The sequence below is a fragment of the Urocitellus parryii genome, chromosome 5 (genome assembly GCF_045843805.1).
Source record: "Urocitellus parryii isolate mUroPar1 chromosome 5, mUroPar1.hap1, whole genome shotgun sequence".
Classification (NCBI taxonomy): Eukaryota; Metazoa; Chordata; class Mammalia; order Rodentia; family Sciuridae; genus Urocitellus; species Urocitellus parryii.
Window position 1 is genome coordinate 132,089,481 of NC_135535.1, and position 19,136 is coordinate 132,108,616.

At 38.9% G+C, this 19,136-nt stretch overlaps 1 pseudogene; it reads left to right on the top strand.

Annotated features, from left to right (window-relative positions):
* LOC144255051 (neuropeptide Y receptor type 4-like) overlaps positions 1–16,378 on the top strand; it is a 56,574-nt pseudogene extending 40,196 nt beyond the window's left edge.
* The last annotated feature ends 2,758 nt before the right edge of the window (positions 16,379–19,136 follow it).

A 19,136-nucleotide genomic window follows, 5' to 3' on the forward strand; every position in this document is an offset into this window, starting at 1 on the left:
GAGATAGTCTACTAACCATCTCAAAGTGCCATAACAAGGGAAGCCAACTTCACAACAAAAGGATCAAAAAACTATTTGGATGCCTCCCCTCCAGAATCAGTTTCTTCATTTCACAAATCAGTTTTCCAACACTGTTTTCTCTCCTGTACTTTTCCAGGAAGAGTCCGAAACTTCCCAGTCTATAGTACTGGATCCCCATTCCCAGGTCTAGAGGTAACTGGCAATTGGCCTAAAACAATCCCTGTGACAAAGAGACTGACTTACTTACATCCCCTGAATTAATTCTACATATTAGGATCTGTTATTTGCAAATCCTCAGTTGCTGTTGCCAAACCCTATTACTATAAAGTTTCTATCCATTTATTTGTTTCTAATCAAAGAAACAGGCTAGTAATTAAAGCTAGACATGTGGTCTAACTTCTGTTTAAGCTAGGAAGCAGAACATTCCACCCAACTTTGCCACAGTAATTGATAAACAGAATAACATTTAATTGCTTTAGAAAACTTAATAGCCAACTTCTATAGCTGGGGGTGATTTATTCTATCCAAACCATTGGATGGGAAATTTGGGACCTGTTCACTCTCTTCCAAATTAGTTTTTTCATTTGTTAACCTCTAACAAATTATTTTCCACTGGTATTTGATTTTATGACCTGACCATTTCATAATATCTTTAACCTCTGTAGATGGGTTAATGAGTGAGAGACTATAGGTGAGAATCTAGTTCATTATCATTAGGCTTTCTGTTTTTTTGTTTGTCTGCTCTGAAACATAAATCAATTAAGAATTCAAGCACAGTGGAAAGACAACAGATCTTTGATATGGTATGATGACTTTAGTAATTGTGTACACTATGGACACACAGTTGAAATTTTAATATTGAAGTTACAAACTCCATTAGCACCTACACATCTGTGTAAGTTCAGAAAGAATTTTACTTTCATTATGTGAAGGTGTAATGTTTTTTCTACCTCAAGATTATATTAATTGTAAAATCTATTTAATCATAAAATTTCTAAAAGAATGTATTGATTTGATTTATAGAGATTTAAAAGTATCTATATTACCAAAATTCTCAGAAAATAAACAAGTTGAATATCTAATACTTTCAAATGTGCTATCCTTATAGAAACCATTATGAAAATGTTTCAAGAAATCAAATTCACACAATTAAGCCCGATCTTTGCGAATGCGACTAGTTTTAACATTTATGGTTTAATATTAACATCTATATCTTCTCTGATTTATTAGTGTTCATTAAAACAAAGCATAGATGTTATTCTACTTATGTATGTCTTTCACATAAACTTATATAGGTTTTTGGGTTGCATAAGGTACCCTCTTTTACTTAATGTTTAAAATTATAAAAAACGTAAATTTGTGTTCAATCAAATTGAATCTTATCCCAATGAACTTTTACTTCAACAGTGCTTATGTATTGCAATATGTCAACTTGTAGATAAATTTCTAAGATCTATAATAACTTAAAAACTTGACCTCATATTAATTTAAATTAATTAGTGCATATCCACTGGATATCTAAATCATCTCTAAGATAGAAATATTTATTACTAAGCATAATTTTTAATTGTACATAGATTTGCTTCTTCTTTTTACCTACTACAGAAAGGTTGTGTCATTGGCTCGGTTTTGGGTTTTTGTTTTTGTTTTTGTTTCTTTGTTTTTTTTTTTTTTTTTTTTTTTTTTTTTTTTTTAGTAGTAGATAAACACAATACCTTTATTTTGTTTATTTTTATGTGGTGTTGAGGACCAAACCCAGGGCCTTACAAGTGCTGGGCAAGTGCTCTACCACTAAACTACAACCCCAGTCACCGTCTTTGGCTCTGTTAATCAGTTAAATTTGTTTTATTTCTGCCATTTTGAAAATTGCATAAGGAGGGTATGTGTACTAAGACAAACGGTTGTTCTCTCTGCTAGTCTGTTGAAAGTGATGCATGAGAGCTCACTAACATCTATTCCCTAGTTCTCTGTAAGAGAAATTAAAAACTACATGAATCAGACCACTATAGTAATGGTGATAGGCAGATGTGTAAGGTAGTAAGATGAGTTTTTATTAAGAGAAGAGTTTGTCCTAAAATAAAAGAGCTTGTTGTTCTAGAATGAGAAAGGGGGTTATAAAGGACACAATTTGAATTGATACAGAAAGTTATTAAAATTTGAGCAAAGGGAATTTTATAGCCTTAGCCAGAGCTATCTCAGTTTTGATGGATTAATTCATAAGATTTTATTTATGCTTATAGATCCTGTAATATCAAACACTGATGCAAAACTATAAATTTGTTTTCTCAGTCAAAATAATTATGTTCTTGGATTACTGGTCTACTCCAATTAGAGACTGTACGATATCTGTTTTGTAACAAAGATTCTGTGTTTTCTCAGTAATCTGTCCTATTCATGCTTATTTTATGAAGTTTTCCCACATGTGAAAGATTGAAACACTGTACAATCATGTTAGTATCTGTTTGTCTTCAAATATTAAATGTTACTATGAAAACAACAGGCAAATTTTCCAGGCAGCTATGATCTGACTCTTGTCTTAAAGTGTTTAAATCTCCTGACAACTTCTGATTTTTTGTCAGATTCAAATGTAAAATTAAAATGTTAAGGTATCTTTTACACTGAAAATTGTCTTTTGAGATTTCCCAGAGGATCTCTGAAAAATTACAAAAGTCTATTCTTCACCTTGAAAAAGAAAATGTACTGGAAATAACTGAGTTTATTTATTACTATTTGTCAACACCCTCTCACTGTAAATGATACATTTCTATTTATCACCATCAGAGTCCTGACACTGCTTTGCACTGCAGTTTTTTTAATATTTATTTTTTAGTTGTAGTTGGACATAAAACCTTTATGTATTTATTTTTATGTGGTGCTGAGAATAGAACCCAGGGCCTCACATGTGCTAGGCGAGCGCTCCACTGCTAAGCCACAACTCCAGGCCTGCACTGCACAGTTTTATGAGTCATAATTTCTGTTATTTTTAGAAGTATTAACTTGAGTCATGCCTGTAATCCCAGCAACTAGGGAGGCTGAAGCAGGAGGAACCCAAGTTCAATGTCAGCCTTAGCCACTTGGCAAGGCCCTCAGAAAGTTAGCAGAGACACTGTCTCAAAATAAAAAAATAATTTTAAACATAGGACTGGAGGTATAGCCCAGTGCTAACACACTCTTGGGTTCAATCTCCATTACCAAAAACCAAAAATTTTAAATACAAATATTAACTTGGTTACAACCTTACTTTTTAAATTTGAATCAAGCTGCTTCTAGGCCATTAGTTCTCAATTGTAGATATGTGTCACTTTTTATGGAGTTCAACTTACAGAAGTTAGGACATACTCCAGACTTTCTGAATAACTTTACTTGATATTCTTGATATATTCTTGGGATATTCATGGTATGTTATATCTGGGATTATTATGGTATCAAGATATTTTCAGGGGACTGGGGATGTGGCTCAAGTGGTGCCGCGCTCGCCTGGCATGTGCAGGGTGTTGGGTTAGATCCTCAGCACCACATAAAAATAAAATAAAGATGTCGTGTCCACCAAAACCTAAAAAATAAATATTAAAAAATTCTCTCTCTCTCTCTCTCTCTCTCTCTCTTAAAAAAAAAAGATATTTTCAGGTTGGGGTTGTAGCTCAGTGGCAGAGTTCTTGCCTAGCATATGTGAGGCACTGGGTTTGATCATCAGTACCGCATAAAAATAAAGAAATAAAAGTATTGTGTCTACCCCCAACTAAAAAAATAAATAAAATTTGAAAATTTTTTAAAGATATTTTCTCTAAAAGTATAAGCTCGCAACATGGCTGCCGGTGAGGAAGCAGCGATTCCAACGTCTCCACTTTAATAGGATAAGAAAGACCCACCTGAACAGATGCAGCCTACCTACGGAGGAACTTCTAGCATAATTCCCTTAAGAGGAGAGCAGCCATGAACTGGTAGGTTTATTGGAAGTGACAGTTCGTCCCAGAGAAGTGGATCATGGATGGCCACTCGGGCACAGAGGTCTAGTCCCGCAGCCATCAGCCACTCTGCAAACGGCTCCCCCGGGAGGCCTAGAGCTCGCTCTGGGAGCAGCCACTTCACCTGCCTGGTTCCTAACCACGCGGCCACAGCTACCCGGCTCCACAGGTGGCCCCGCGGCGGGTGCAGAAGTAGAGTCCTGAGGCCAGCGGCCACTTTTGCAAGCGGCTGACACCCGAGCGGTTTGGCCCACCCCGCCCGAACAGGCACTCGGCCTCTGCCATCAGGGCTCCCCTGGGATCTCAGCTCATTCAGCTATGGAACAGGTGATTTCAGGCTGGTATTTGCCTGCGTCTAGCAGTCAGATTTCTTGCTCAGGCTTGGGACTGGGGATCTTGTGGAGAATACTCCTAGAGGCTCGTGCCTGGCAAGGCGTGCACCAGGCACTGAGCAGCTGGATTCTGGTTCCCGGGGCTAACCTGGCCCAGGTCTGAGGAAACTGCGGAGACTGCCGGTGGAGGTCAGCTCCAAGTGGCACGTGCGCTGAGCTTGGGGTGACTGGGTTCTGACTCCCGAAACAGTTTTGGCCTGGGGGCAGGGGAACCCATGGGGGTCGCTTGCTGGAGCCAGCTCCCAGTGGAGAGTGTATCGGGATCCGAGAGGCGGGGTTCTGGCTACCGAAGCTGCTTCGGCCCAAGGATAGGGAACCAGCGGTGTCTGCTTCTCAGTCATGCTCCTGCTGGGTGCTGTGGGGCAGAGTGGAGCTTCCTCCTGCTCCCAGAGCAGGCCAAGTGACCCGCCGGCGTGGTATCATGACACACCAAATGCAGCGGGGGCTGAAGAGAGTAGCCGCCCACGCCTAGAATAGGACCAGCGACCCCGAGGAGCGGTAGCCAAGTAACCTCATTTGGAGTAGGGGCTGTGCAGAGCTGCCATCTGAGCAAGCAGGGCAGGCAGACCTGCGGCCCACTGGAAAGACAGGCCAGGTAGCTTGCCAGCGTGGTGGACACGCAACACCGAGGCAGTCGAGTCACACTGGTTGGAGTGGGGGTGGAGCAGGGTTGCCCTCCGGGTCCGGAGGGGGCTCAGAGACCCATTGGAGAGGTAGTCAGGTACCCCCATTGGGAGTGGGGGCTGTGCAGAACTGCGACCCACCGGCCTAGAGGCCTGCCAGCACGGTAGACACGTCACACCAATTGGAGTGGGGACCCAGCAGAGCCGCCACCCACATCCAGATCAGGACCAACGACCCCAGGGTGTGGTAGTTACGTTACCACAATTGGAGTGGGGGCAGAGCAGAGCCGCCACCAGTGCACCGCAGGGGGGACAGACCTGCGACCGATCAGCGGGGTAGACAGATCACCCTAATTAGAGGAGGAACACAGCCACTACCCGCCCTGCAAGGGAGACTTCCCAACTATACAAGAGCAATATTAATAAATAGGGGGTATATTTCAAAAACACAACAGTTGCACCAAGCAGAAAGAAACGCGAGCAGTATGAAAAGACAAGGAAAGAAAGGACCACAAGCAACGCAGGTCAACTCAACTTTAGAAGAGGTAATAGCTGCAACAGATGGAATGTCAGATAAAGAGTTGAGGATACATATGCTTCAGATGATCTGGAGTCTCAAGGAAGACATGAGACAGCAAAATCAGACAATGAAAGATCACATTGACAAACAAATCCAGGAAGTAAAAGATCAATTTCACAGGGAGATAGAGGTAATAAAAAACAAACAAATAGAAATCCTAGAAATGCAGGAAACAATAAACCAACTTAAAAACTCAGTTGAGAATACTACCAGCAGAGTAGATCACTTAGAAGAGAGAACATCAGACAATGAAGACAAAGTATTTCAACTGGAAAAGAACATAGACAGCTCAGCAAGACTGCTAAGAAACCATGAGCAGAACATCCAAGAATTATGGGACAATATCAAAAGACCAAATTTAAGAGTCATTGGGATACAGGAAGGCACAGAGCTCCATACAAAGGAATAAACTGTCTATTCAGTGAAATAATACGAGAAAACTTCCCAGACTTGAAGAATGAGAAAGAATCCCAAATCTTAGAAGCCTACAGGACGCCAAATGTGCAAAATCATAAGAGATCCACACCTAGACACATTATAATGAAGATGTCCAACATACAGAATAAGGAGAGAATTTTAAAAGCTGCAAGAGAAAGAAACCAGATTACATTTAGGGGTAAACCAATCAGGATAACAGCTGATCTCTCAACACAGACTCTGAAAGCTAGAAGATCCTGGAATAACATATTTCAAACTCTGAAAGAAAATGGGTTCCAACCAAGAATCGTGTATCCGGCGAAATTAAGCTTCAGGATAGAAGATGAAATTAAAACCTTCCACGATAAACAAAAGTTAAAAGAATTCACAGCTAGAAAACCATCTCTTCAAAAAATCCTTGGCAAAACATTACAGGAAGAGGAAATGGAAAATAACATTGAAAACCAACAATGGGAGGTAGGACAGTAAAGGGGGAAAAGTAGTCAAAGTGGATAATAAATCAGGTTTAGTAACATCAATAAACAAATATGGCTAGAAGAACAAACCATATCTCAATAATAACCCTAAATGTTAATGGCTTAAACTCACCAATCAAGAGACACAGGCTAGTAGAATGGATCACAAAACAAGACCCAACAATATGCTGCCTACAGGAGACGCATCTGATAGGAAAATATATTCATAGACTGAAGGTGAAAGGTTGGGAAAAATCATACCACTCATATGGACTGCGGAAACAAGCAGGAGTGGCCATACTCATATCTAATAAAATAGATTTCAAACCAAAGTTAATCAAAAGGGATAAAGAAGGACACTTCATACTGCTCAAGGGAACTATACACCAACAAGACATAACAATCATAAATATATATGCCCCAAATAATGGCGCAGCTGTGTTCATCAAGCAAACTCTTCTCAAGTTCAAGAGTCTAATAGACCACCATACAATAATCATGGGAGACTTCAACATACCTCTCTCACCACTGGACAGATCTTCCAAACAAAAGTTAAATAAGGAAACTATAGAACTCAACAACACAATTAACAACCTAGACCTAATTGACATATATAGACTATACCACCCAACATCAAGTAGTTACACTTTTTTCTCAGCAGCACATGGAACCTTCTCAAAAATAGACCATATATTATGTCACAGGGCAACTCTTAGACAATATAAAGGGGTAGAGATAATACCATGCATCTTATCTGACCACAATGGAATGAAACTGAAAATCAATGATAAAAGAAGGAAGGAAAAATCAAGCATCACTTGGAGAATGAACAATAGGTTGTTGAATGATCAATGGGTTTTAGAAGACATCAAGGAGGAAATTAAAAACTTCCTAGAGTTAAATGAAAACACAGACACAACATATCGGAATCTATGGGACACATTGAAAGCAGTTCTAAGAGGAAAATTCATTGCTTGGAGTTCATTCCTCAAAAAAAGAAAAAAACAACAAATAAATGATCTCATACTTCATCTCAAAATCCTAGAAAAAGAAGAGCAAAACAACAGCAAAAGAAGTAGAAGGCAAGAAATAATTAAAATCAGAGCTGAAATTAATGAAATTGAAACAAAAGAAACAATTGAAAAAATTGACAAAACTAAAAGTTGGTTCTTTGAAAAAATAAATAAAATTGACAGACCCTTAGCCATGCTAACGAAGAGAAGAAGAGAGAGAACCCAAATTACTAGCATACGGGATGAAAAAGGCAATATCACAACAGACACTTCAGAAATACAGAAGATAATCAGAAATTATTTTGAATCCTTATACTCCAATAAAATAGAAGATAGTGAAGGCATCGATAAATTTCTTAAGTCATATAATCTGCCCAGGTTGAGGAAGGAGGATATAGACAATCTAAACAGACCAATAACAATAGAGGAAATAGAAGAAACCATCAAAAGATTACCAACTAAGAAAAGCCCAGGACCGGATGGGTATACAGCAGAGTTTTACAAAACCTTTAAAGAGGAACTAACACCAATACTTTTCATTCTATTTCAGGAAATAGAAAAAGAGGGAGAACTTCCAAATTCATTCTACGAGGCCAACATCACCCTGATTTCGAAACCAGACAAAGACACTTCAAAGAAAGAAAACTACAGACCAATATCTCTAATGAACCTTGATGCAAAAATCCTCAATAAAATTCTGGCGAATCGGATTCAAATACATATCAAAAAAAATATACACCATGATCAAGTAGGATTCATCCCTAGGATGCAAGGCTGGTTCAATATACAGAAATCAATAAATGTTATTCACCACATCAATAGACTTAAAAATAAGAACCATATGTTCATCTCGATTGATGCAGAAAAAGCATTCGACAAAGTACAGCATCCCTTTATGTTCAAAACTCTAGAAAAATTAGGGATAACTGGATCATACCTCAACATTGTAAAAGCAATCTATGATAAGCCACAGGCCAGCATCATTCTGAATGGAGAAAAATTGAAGGCATTCCCTCTAAGATCTGGTACAAGACAGGGATGCCCTCTCTCACCACTTCTGTTCAACATAGTCCTCGAAACACTGGCCAGAGCAATTAGGCAGAAGAAAGAAATTAAAGGCATAAAAATAGGAAAAGAAGAACTTAAATTATCACTATTTGCAGATGATATGATCCTATACCTAGCAGACCCAAAAGGGTCTACAAAGAAGCTATTAGAGCTAATAAATGAATTCAGCAAAGTGGCAGGATATAAGATCAACACGCATAAATCAAAGGCATTCCTGTATATCAGCGACAAATCCTCTGAAACGGAAATGAGGACAACTACTACATTCACAATATCCCCCCAAAAAATAAAATACTTGGGAATCAACCTAACAAAAGAGGTGAAAGATTTATACAATGAAAATTACAGAACCCTAAAGAAAGATATAGAAGAAGACCTTAGAAGATGGAAAAATATACCCTACTCATGGATAGGCAGAACTAACATCATCAAAATGGCGATATTACCAAAAGTTCTCTATAAGTTCAATGCAATGCCAATCAAAATCCCAACAGCATATCTTGTAGAAATAGATAAAAGAATCATGAAATTCATATGGAATAATAAAAGACCCAGAATAGCAAAAACAATGCTAAGCAGGAAGTGTGAATCAGGCGGTATAGCGATACCAGACTTCAAACTATACTACAGAGCAATAGTAACAAAAACAGCATGGTACTGGTACCAAAACAGGCGGGTGGACCAATGGTACAGAATAGAGGACACAGTAACCAATCCACAAAACTACAACTATCTTATATTTGATAAAGGGGCTAAAAGCATGCAATGGAGGAAGGATAGCATCTTCAACAAATGGTGCTGGGAAAACTGGAAATCCATTTGCATCAAAATGAATCTGAATCCCTGTCTCTCGCCATGCACAAAAGTTAACTCAAAATGGATCAAGGAGCTTGATATTAAATCAGAGACAAGGCATCTGATAGAAGAAAAAGTTGGTTATGATCTACATGCTGTGGGATTGGGCTCCAAATTCCTCAATAGGACACCCATAGCGCTAGAGTTAACAAATAGAATCAACAAATGGGACTTACTCAAACTAAAAAGTTTTTTCTCAGCAAAAGAAACAATAAGAGAGATAAACAGGGAGCCTACATCCTGGGAACAAATCTTTACTCCACACACTTCAGATAGAGCCCTAATAACCAGAATATACAAAGAACTCAAAAAATTAGACAATAAGATAACAAATAACCCAATCAATAAATGGGCCAAGGACCTGAACAGACACATCTCAGAGGAGGACATACAATCAATCAATAAATAGATGAAAAAATGCTCACCATCGCTAGCAGTCAGAGAAATACAAATCAAAACCACCCTAAGATACCATCTCACTCCAGTAAGATTGGCAGCCATTAGGAAGTCAAAAAACAATAAGTGCTGGAGAGGATGCGGGGAAAAGGGCACTCTTGTTCATTGCTGGTGGGACTGCAAACTGGTGCAGCCAATTTGGAAAGCAGTATGGAGATTTCTTGGAAAGCTGGGAATGGAACCACCATTTGACCCAGCTATTCCCCTTCTCGGTCTATTCCCTAAAGACCTAATAAGAGCATTCTACAGGGACACTGCTACATCGATGTTCATAGCAGCTCAATTCATGATAGCAAGACTGTGGAATCAGCTTAGATGCCCTTCAATAGATGAATGGATAAAAAAAATGTGGCATTTATACACTATGGAGTATTACTCTGCATTAAAAATGACAAAATCATAGAATTTGGAGGGAAATGGATGGCATTAGAGCAGATTATGCTAAGTGAAGCTAGTCAGTCTTTAAAAAACAAATACCAAATGACTCCTTTGATATAAGGGGAGTAAACAAGGACAGGGTAGGGACGAAGAGCTTGAGAATAAGATTTACAGTAAACAGGGATGAGAGGTGGGAGGGAAAGGGAGTGAGAATTGGAATCGCATGGAAATGGAAGGCGATCCTCAGGGTTATACAAAATGACATATAAGAGGAAAGGAGGGGTAAGACAAGATAATACAAATGGAAGAAATGATCTACAGTAGAAGGGGTAGAGAGAGAAAAGGGGAGGGGAGGGGAGGGGAGGGGGGATAGTAGAGAATAGGACAGACAGCAGAATACATCAGACACTAGAAAGGCAATATGTCAATCAATGGAAGGGTAACTGATGTGATTCAGCAATCTGTATACGGGGTGAATGTGGGAGTTCATAATCCACTTGAATCAAACCGTGTAATATGATGTATTAAGAACTATGTAATATTTTGAAAGACCAATAATAAAAAAAAGTATAAGCTCATCTGCTTTCATAAAATGTACATAATGTTTACTCTGAGTTATTATGTTTATAATCATTTTGTCTAAATTTTTTGGATTGATTTCATTTTCTGGTTTTGCATGTTCCAGAAACATGTAGATGTCCGTATTTAAATTTTATTTTTCTTTAAATAAACTCTATTTTTCATTTTTAAAAATTATTAATAATAAATTAACTGCCACCATTTAAAGTCTTTTGTCATCTATAGATATATTCTGTCTATTTACACCTCATGCTTCCCACAAAGTCCTTGTAATCAGCTCCAGGCCAAAGAAGTGAGTGAGAGCCCCATGGAGAAGGACTACATGTGGAATTTTCTGTACCAGCTTCTGACAATATAACTTAAACATCCTTAAGATTATCAGCACACTAAACCAGGGTTCCCAGGACCCTTATAAAGATGATGTGTTCACAGAACTGCTAACCCTACAGCCAGCCTTAAATAAGGCTGGATGAACTGATGAGGAATGACTATAGTTTTTGCTGGAACTACTTTGATGATATTTGAATGTTCTATCCTCCAGACATAAAAAGAAGCCCATTCTCTTCACTCTTAAAACTATCATAATAATTTACTAAACATAAAACTCATAATAATTTACTAAACACTGCTTTTGTAAAGTGACATGAAACACTTATAAATGATATCTCAATCTACCTTGCATCAGCTTTCTAGAATTCAGAATTTTTTTGGATATTCTTGTTTTTATGGCAATAAAGCTATCTTTATTTGATACCCTCACTAGGACATAATTGGAAATACTGGATTTGCAATGAAATTCACATTTGAAAATGATGCTCATTCAATCGGATATGACCAGACAATTTTTAGGAACTAAGGTGAACTTGCAAAGCCTTCTTTAGAAAATCTGGTTTAAAGAGTTCCCAGTCTGAAAAAAAAAAAAAAAGAGTTCCCAGTCTGGCAGGTGATTATATAAAACTTAATCACTTCTAAGAGGCCCAGGAACTTTAAGATATTTGGGGAACATTAAAAATATGGAATTATTGGGCTGGAGATGTAGCTCAAGTGGTTGCGTACTCGCCTAGCATGCATGAGGCACTGCGTTCGATTCTCAGCACCACATAAAAATAAAATAAAGATATTGTGTCCACCTAAAACTAAAAAATAAGTACTTTTTAAAAATATGCAATTCTTTTAGATATTATAGCTGAAACCTTGTAACAAGTTCTTGGCTTGGATTTCTAACCTTAGGACCACAAATCATAAGAGGTATGACAAGATCCAAACTAACCAAATTATGCTATGCATATGTATGAATACATCACAATGAATTCCAATTTTACATATAACTATAATGTACCAATTTTTAAAATAAATAAATAAATAGAAGGAAGACCAATAGATAGTAAAGGTATTGGGAAGAGAGGAGTATAAGGGGAAGTATTGTGGATTGAAATGGAGTAAACTACATTCTACTATCATGTATAACTACAACAAAATTTAAAAAGAAATGGAGTAAACTTTAAGTACACTATCTATAACTATGTATACTATCTATAACTATGTATAACTATGCACTAATAAATAAAAACTTTTTTAAAAAAGAAAAAAATTGAACCTGAAATTCTCAAGGACATTTAGAGCAAAACCAACTTAAGAAGGACCATTCTCCCTGTGTCTTTATAAATAAAATATGTCAAATCTAATCTGATGTTATTTTCTAATCAAGAATAACTTTTCTATGAGATTTTTAAAATCAAAACCAGGGAATCTAGAGGAAAAATGTCATTTCAATGGAAAGCTATTTGTAATACTTTGTTGAAAATAAACTGTAAAAACCTGGTAGACATTAATTTATGATGAGAATGATTTTAATAGACTTCATCCCCATCTGGAATAAATTTTTTTTTATTTATTTGTAATTCATCTTAACATTCCTTTCCTCCACAAAAATTGGTGCTCTTTTGACTTTTTTTAAACTGGTAGAATATTTGCCTGGCTCTCTCATATCATGAGAAAAATTGTTTAAAACATCTCGTAAGTTGGCTTTTTTTTTTCTTGTTGTAAGCTCATCCTTTACATTTTTTTTTCCTCATGGTAAATACACATCAAATTTATCATTCTAACTATTGAAAGCATACAACTCAGTGATATTTAGTGCACTGACAATACTATGCAATCATCATCACCATCTAATTCCAGACCATTTTCACTATGGTAAAATGAAAGCCCAGACTCTGTGGCTCTCATTCCTCATTCCCCTCTCCTCAGCCCCTGGCAATCACTACTATGCTCTATGAATTTGCCTATTCTAGATATTTTATATAAATGTAATCACACAAAATATGGTCTTTTGTTACTAGATTCTTTCATTTATCATAATATTTTCAAGGTTCAATCAATGTAGTATATATCAGCACTTCATTTTTTTATGACTGAATATTCTCTTTCATGAATTTAATACATTTTGTTTATTCATCCAGTGATGGACATTTAGGTTGCTTCACCTTTTTACTATTGTAAATAGTGTTGCTATGAACATTCATGTACATATTTTTGCTTAAAAATCTGCTTAGAATTGTAGTTCTGTTTAATTGTTGAGGAATTATCAAACTCTTTCTCATAGATGCTTTAGTATTTTATATCCCTATCATCAATGCACAAAGAGGGTGCCAATTTTTCCACAACTTCACCATGCTTATTATTTATTATTCTGTTTATAGTCATCCTATTGGGTATGAATTGGTTATCTTTATGGTTTTGATTGTAATTCCCTAAAGGAACATATGTTGTGCTTGATACTTATGCTTCTTGGCCAATAAAATTATTTTAATATGCATTTTGAGAAGCTAACCAGCCATCTTTTGCACAAAAGTTTAATCTTCATCTGTAAAATGAAAAAAAAAAAAAAAACTAGATTTGGAGAAATTCAGGAATTTCATGATGTTCCCTAGCTCAGTAGTTTCCCAGGGACTGGGGAGTGAATAGGAGCTGGAATTCAAACATAGATCTGTCAGAATTCAAGCCTACACTTTGCCCTGGCATAGCTCTGATTGAAGCTTACTTAAAACTACTGATTCTGGGAAGGGCAGGTTGAGTACCTCTTTAAATACTGACTTGAGAAGTGCACAGGAAGAAGATAAAATGGGAATAAATACTACAGTCCCTTAAATTTTAAAATAAATTCTATATGCATACATTAGAAACAAGAATATTTACCTTACAGATACTTTAAGTGTGCTGGGGATGTGACTCAGTAGTATAACGTTTGCCTAGTATGCATGAGGGTTTGATCCCCAGCACAACACACACATTAAAAAAAGAGGCCCCTTCCCCATGCTTTTTGTGGACTGGAGCTTTAGTTTCAAATTATTTACAATTTTTATACCAAAGAAAAATAAATAAATAAAAAGAAAAGTATTAGAAATCTTACTTTTAAAAGTATTGTTATGGTCAGTGCCGAGGACAAAACTGTATGTTCCCCAAATTTGCATGTTGAACCTCTACCTCCCAACATGTGATGTGACCATACTTAAAGATAAAGCTTTTAGTAGTTAATTAAAGTTAAATGATGGCATGATGATGGGGACCCTAATCCAATAAGTGTCCTTAAAAGAAGAGAAACCAACAGTAAGTATGTATACATATAAAAAAGATCACATGAGGACACCGAGAGAAGGCAGTCATCTGCAAACCAGGAAGATACAATCTTTTCCAAGCTAGGTGTGGTGGTGTGTGCCCGTAATTCCAACAACTTGGGAGGTTGAGGAAGTAGGATCACAAGTTCAAATGATAGCCTCAGCAACTTAGCAAGGCCTAAGCAACTTAGGGAGACCCTGTCTCAAAATTTAAAAACAATGATAATTAAACACTATAATCTTTTCCAAGTGCATTTTCTATGAAGTATTTTTCATTTTTATTTTCTGAATATGAAACAACATTTTGCCAAAAAGAAAGGTTTGCTGATTTCTAAAAAATATTAACTATATAAATAGTAAAATGAAGAGATAAAAATATGCCACTTAAAACTTATGCATCCACTTTCATGTTCAAAACACTAGAAAAACTAGGGATAGTAGAAACATACCTCAACATCGTAAAAGCTATATGTGCTAAACCCAAGGGCAGCATAATTCTAAACAGAAAAAAACTGAAAGCATTCGCTCTAAAAACTGGAACAAGACAAGAATGCCCTCTTTCACCACTTTTATTCAACCATCATCCTTGAAACTCTAGTCAGAGCAATTTGAAAAAAATAAAGGGATACAAGTAGATAAAGAAGAATTCAAAATATCACTATTTGTCGATGACATGATTCTATATCTAGAAGTTCCAAAAAATTCCACAAAAAACTTCTAGAACTGATAAATGAATTCAGCAAAACACCCATAAATCAAACATGTTCTATATATCAGCAATGAATCCACTGAGAAGAGAAATTAGGAAAACTACCCCATTCACAATAGTCTCAAAAAAAATTGGGGAATCAATCTAAAAAAAGAGGTGAAAGAACTCTACAATGAAAACTACAGAACAGGTGAAAACAGGAGCCAACCCAAGGATGTCCTATATAACTTCTCTGACCACTGCCAAGATTCTGTGAACCCGATGGCTTTCATCATCACTTTCTACCATTGTGGGGCTCCTAGGAAACCTTTGCTTGTAAGGGTGATCATGAAGAAAAGGAGAAGAACAATGCTATCAATCTGCTCATTGTCAACCTGGCCTTCTCTGACTTCCTCAGGGGCTTCATCTGCCAGCCACTACTGATGGAATCTTTGACAGGACTACTGATGGAATCTTTGACAAGGTCCTTTGCAAGATGTCAGCCTTCATCCAGTGTGCGTCAGTGACAGTCTCCATCCTCTCACTTGTCCTTGTGGCCCTGGAGAGGCATCAGCTCACTATCAACCCAACGGGCTGGAAGCCCAGCATCTCCCAGCCTCCATGGGAATTGTGGCCATCTGGCTCATTGCTTTCTTTCTTTCCCTACCCTTTCTGACTAACAGTATCCTGGAGAATGTCTTCCACAACAACCACTCCAAGGCTCTGGATTTTCTGGTGGACAAGGTGGTCTGTACTGTATCTGTACCACCATCGCATTAGCTGTACCACCTTCCTCTCTTCCAGTACTGCACCCTTCTAGGCTTTATTCTGATCTGCTGTGTACATAACTACCAGTGCCTGTGGAGGCAGGGGTGTGTGTTCCCCAAGGGCACCTACAGCTGGCAAGCTGGGCAGATGAGAATGATCAGCTGGATGCTCATGGCAATGGTGGCTGATTTTGCCATATTCTGGCTGCCCTTGCGTGTGTCCAATACCTGGAGGACTGGCATCATGAAGTCATCCCTGTCTGTCACAGAAACCTCATCTTCTTGGCGTGCCACATGATTGCCACAGCCTCTACCTGTATCTACCTGTTAATTCATGTCTTTCTCGATGCCAACTTCAAGAAGGAGGTCAAGACCCTGGTGCTGACCTTCCAACAGAGTTCCCCCTTGGAGGAGTTGAGCATTTGCCCCTGTTCACAATGCTCTGAGTCTTTGAGGCTAAGTGGAAGATCCAACCCCATTTAAACAGGCCCTAGGATTCTCTGCCATTTTCCTTGCCAGGCCTTTCAATATAGCTAATTGGACATGCTGCAAGCTGGCAACCCCATTGTTTAGTCAGCTTTTTTCCTGCTGTGTCTAAAAGACCCAACCTGAACAATTGTAAAGGAGTAAAGGCTTAGTTAGGGGCTCACAATTTCAACATTCTCAATCCATAAACAGCAGGCTCCATTCCTCATGTCTTGAGGGGAGGCAGAAGATCATGACAGAAGACTGTGGTAGAATAAACCAGCTCACATGAAGATCAGGAAGCAGAGAGAGACTCCACTCCCCAGATATAAAATATATACCTCATAGCCACACCCCCAAAGAACTACTTCCTCCAGCAACACCCACCTGCCTCCAGTTACTAATTGGTTAACCCCATCAGGGATTAATTCACTGATTAGGTGAAGACTATACCCAATCAATTCTCCTCCAAGCTCTCTTGCAGTGTCTCACACTGAGCTTTTGGGGGACATCACATCTAAACCACAACACCCATCATTCCTGGATTTAGGGCCCAGATAGTCTGGCAAGATTCCATTTTTGCATTATTTGCCTTGTGAAGCCTGACCCTTGCATAGTTCTGCTGTTTATTTTTGGAAGGATTTTGATTCCAGATTCTGCAGTTTATGGTGCACCTTGTGTCTTGAGCTACAGGATGGCAGAGCCAGAGGTGTCTGTCTATAACAGAAAGGGTTCATTGTATTAACTCAGCAACAGATGCCTGGCCTGGGAAGCCAGGGAGTTTTCTCCACCAAAAACCTTGAGGCAACTGTGAAGTGAGGAAAGGAGCACTTGGAGAAAGAACTCTGAACCTTGGTCACCCCTGCCCGCTGGGAGAGATGACATGTGTGTGTATGTGCTTCACAAGTGGCAAGAATTCCGTAGATTCAAGGCAGTGTAATTCCTGTTGTGCCATTAGCATATCCAGCTGAAGAGGACAGATCCTGGTAGTCTTGAGTCCTCAGGGCCCTCTGCAGTAGGAGTTCTACATTTCACACTCTACTACATTATTTTTCCCATTTACTGTGCCTGTTACCTTTATGGACATAAACTTACAAGGTTGTCAACACCTGGTGAATGACCTCTGTATTGCCATAGAGCGCTTACCCTCCATGCCTAGGACAGGTTCTGGCAAGGGAGAGAGCTCCAGAAAAGATTTCTCTTGCAGATCAATGGTGAAGATGCCACTTGTAGCTGAGTATTAGACCACAGCCATGTGCCATGCTATGGTCCAGCATGGAAAGGAGTCAGGGGTCAGGCTGCTGTTCCCATAGTCTCTTCCTTGCCCTTCCTGCTTGCCAGGACCTCTTTTGACGAGAACCCTGGATACAAACTCTGTGGCCTCCCTTGTGCTGCCTCACTACAGAGGCCTACAGTCCTTAAGGCTATGTCTACAGCCTCCTTCATCCATGCCCTGACCACTGAGATGAATTGCCCTAGGCCACAGGCCATGGTTTTGTCAAAGTGTTCCCAGGACATTGGCATCCCAGTACCCTTCAGCAGGAGTAGGGAAAGCGATTCCTGAGTCTCACTTAACGAGGCCCTGGCTGACAGGAGTAGGAGAGATGGAGAAAGTGAGCATGAATGTCTCCCTCATGGAGGTCAAGGCCCAGTTCCCTTGATCCTGAACCAGGTTCAATGCTTGGCCTGGACCCACAGCCTGTTCTTACAGAGAAGGACATGCCAAGATCGTTCCTCGGCCACCTTGAGTTGGATGTCCTAGCCTTTCTAATAAGAGCTGCCCTGCAATGGAATGGACAGTGACTGGACACACCATGGTCCCCTGGGGGAAGGTATTCAGTGCCAGAACCTTCAAGAATCCTGACTGTGAGAAGGCCAATGCTGGTCTAGGTGATCTAGCAAAGGGTCAGGCAGCAGCAGACTGTGCAGTCACATGATATATTTGGTCCAGGCCCTGAAAGAACTTGTGCAAGTGACTCCTGAGACAAGTGCTTTTTGAGTCATCTGTTCCTTCCCTTTTAGTTCCTTTCTTTAAAACTTTGTCTGGGATTTTGAGGTGATTTTTTGAGCCACTGTATTGGACACAGCTTGTGCTTATCCTCTGATGCCATCTGCTGCTACTGATCCAGGTGACCATCTGTAAGCAAAGCCCAGACTCTGGCATACTTCCTGGCAAGATGTCATTGTTCAAGTTTTCCAAAGAATTGAGGTCCTCATGCTTCTCCAGATGATCTCATGCAAGGTCCTGAAGTTTGCTTCTCATTATCAATCTCAATGGTGCCAAGATGCTTTGGGGACAAAGATGCATTATGGTGCTGGCATACTTGAGGACAGAAGCACCAGACTGAATATCTGAAGGTACTTGTTATTAGGGATTGGGTGGTGGGTGGAAGTCTCACTGACCATGTTCTATGCTCCTCTTCCCTTGTTTAGTGTGGCACAGCACACCTGAATGGCTGTTTTCTGTTTTTGGTTCCCAATGATCCCCATTGCTTTGATGCAAGATACTAGGTACTTGCTACCCAAAGTATAGTCAGAAAACTAGCAGCCTCAGCCTTACTCACAGGTGTCAGATATGTTGAGTTATTATTTCCATTCCAGACCTGCTAAATAATAATCCATATTTTGTCGAAAATCTACAGCTTAATACATGCACATTAAAGTTAAGAAGCTTTGCTCTAGGAAACAGATTAACCTGGAACTTAGGGTTACTGGGTGAGCACCTGTAAACACCCACTCTGGGAATTGGAGTAAAATCTTCATTCCAGACCTGTGT